Source organism: Amblyomma mixtum, chromosome 4 (assembly GCF_055824585.1).
Source record: "Amblyomma mixtum isolate Tamu chromosome 4, ASM5582458v1, whole genome shotgun sequence".
NCBI classification, from domain to species: domain Eukaryota; kingdom Metazoa; phylum Arthropoda; class Arachnida; order Ixodida; family Ixodidae; genus Amblyomma; species Amblyomma mixtum.
In genome coordinates this window covers 116,853,527-116,855,837 of record NC_143015.1, presented here as the reverse complement: position 1 = coordinate 116,855,837, position 2,311 = coordinate 116,853,527, and positions in this window count along the sequence as shown.

The following is a 2,311-nucleotide window of genomic DNA, read 5'->3' as shown; positions in this document are numbered from 1 at the left end:
TCGAGCCCATGCTGAAGCCTTAGTGGCCGCCATATTGGTGTACATGGAGAACGGAGAAAGGCAGCACACCGTGTATAATTGGCTTATCGCCAACTGCTTTAGACTGCCGCTAAAGCTACGTGCTGTACAGTCTTCGTATAGTCGGATACAACTTAAAGGTCTGTTCGATTCAGGACTGGTTCTCTGCACTAATTCTGAAAAAGTTCCGTTGGTGCCGGCGCGGTGCAATTCCAGTTTCTTGGTGCAGGTGCAGCGCGTCAGCAGCGTCACAAATCACTGGTGCGGAGATTTTCAATCGAGCGCGTGCACGCACAGGCCTTGTCGTCTGCTATCCGGTTCTCGTCCGTCGTGGTGTGTTGTGTTGCGGTGCGTCGCGTCTGTTTTTCGTGCCTCGTGGAGTCATGGACTACGACATCGCCGAATCCACTTTTATGGAATTTTCTTAGTCGTCAGACAGCGAAGATGAGGAAGCCGACGTGGTGCTTTCTTTCGCAGCAACACAGTTCGGACAGACCGCAACAGAATCCCCAACTACTACGAAAGCGTAGTAGCTAGGTATTTCAGCTTCGAATTCAAGAGGCTGTTCAGGCTGTCGCGAGAAACGGGAAAAACTTCCTTCAGTTGGCCATTGATGTTAACAAACAAAACGTCGTCTGCGCGCGTCGTCTGCTTACGCCGTCAAACACGTGCACCACTATCTTGCACCTCCGTCTCTGACGGTGCCGCGGTTCTTTGCACCGAAGCGGCACCACGACTGCACCAAAATCAATCGCGGACGGTGGTGCAGGGGGCGCTGTGAATCGAGCGCTTTGGTGCAGCGCACCGTGAACCGGTTCCGGCGGTGCAGAGAACTACGGCTGAATCGAATGCAGCTTAAGTCTGCAGTGAAGCTCCGCCCACGTTCAGCCTCCGCGCACAGAATTCCTCCACGACAAAAAAGTAATCCGCTGCTTAAACGTTTCTTGTGACCAAAACAAGAAGCTCATCACAAGAAAAAGAGTATAAGCTCTAGGATTTTGACATGGGGATTGTTTGAGATAGTCAAATATTAAAAAGCTGATTTCGTTTACAGTTGCGGTTGGCCAGCGGAGTAATACAAGACGCCGCGAACCGCGGCCCAGTGTTAGCAACTGCTGTTTTTTTAAGTTGTATCCTACTATAGCCTTTGTGAGAGCATTGAAGCAGTCTCCACCATGCAGTCAAAAGTAAAATTGGAAAGCAGTCCTCGGTTTGCAGGCAAATTGCTTGCGTGCACCTTGCTTGCAGGTTTGAAGGTTTATTAAAACGAAATACAAATGAGTTACAAGTTTCATAAAAAAGATAGTACAGTAGGAGGTCCCCAAACTAAAACTGCCTGGGGGACCTCCCAGATGTGACTATTTCCGCGCAAGCGTAGCGTTTCGAAGCTGGTTGCCAGACAAGGGAACTACTTTATGCAGAAGAGGGCACCGCTCGAGCGTTCTACACAAGGGTGACGCAGACTACAATATGGCGCCTGTCGCTCCAAGTGCTCCCCACCCGAAAACTAGCTGAGCTTGATAACATGTATGTGGAGTTTTTATGCGAAGCATATTGCTAGAGCTACCACTCACGCCGTCGCCGTGGGACCCCTAGCCGTGAAACCACGTGACACCGTGACGTCACACCACGTGACATCGGATGAGAGAGCCGGCCTCCGCCTCGCGCCGTCGCCGTGGGACCCCTAGCCGTCACGCCACGTGGCACCGTGACGTCACACCACGTGACATCGGATGAGAGCCGGCCTCCACCTCGCGCCGTCGCCGTGGGACCCCTAGCCATGCCCCTAGCCGTCACGCCACGTGACACCGTGACGTCACACACGTGACATCGGATGAGAGAGCAGGCCTCCACCTCGCGCCGTCGCCGTGGGATGCTTCGCATTCCCAAGGCTTAGCCAAGCTGAGCCTCGGCAATTTTTTATAAGGAAGATCTGTTTTAGGGAGGTCAACCACATCGGAAGTTGTGTCCCCAGCTTGACCCAGCGCAGCTTGTCTTTCCGTTTCGCGCGCATTGTGCGCCGAACAGCGAAGTGTGAACAAGGGGGTACGCAGCAGGCGTGACATCTACAAGGGAGGCTTTGATTGCGTTTCCAGCGTACCGCTCGTCCCCCTCCACCCGCGCGGCACTCTGCCTTCCTACCATGTCCGATCCCGGAAGGGCGATTCCGGGAGGAAAAGGGGCAGCATCGGCGAGCTGAAGAAACAACGCGTTGCTCTGGGGCTTCAAGCTACTATAAGCTCATTTGCGGTCAACTCGTCGACGCCGCTGCCGACTGGCTTCAAAGACGCCC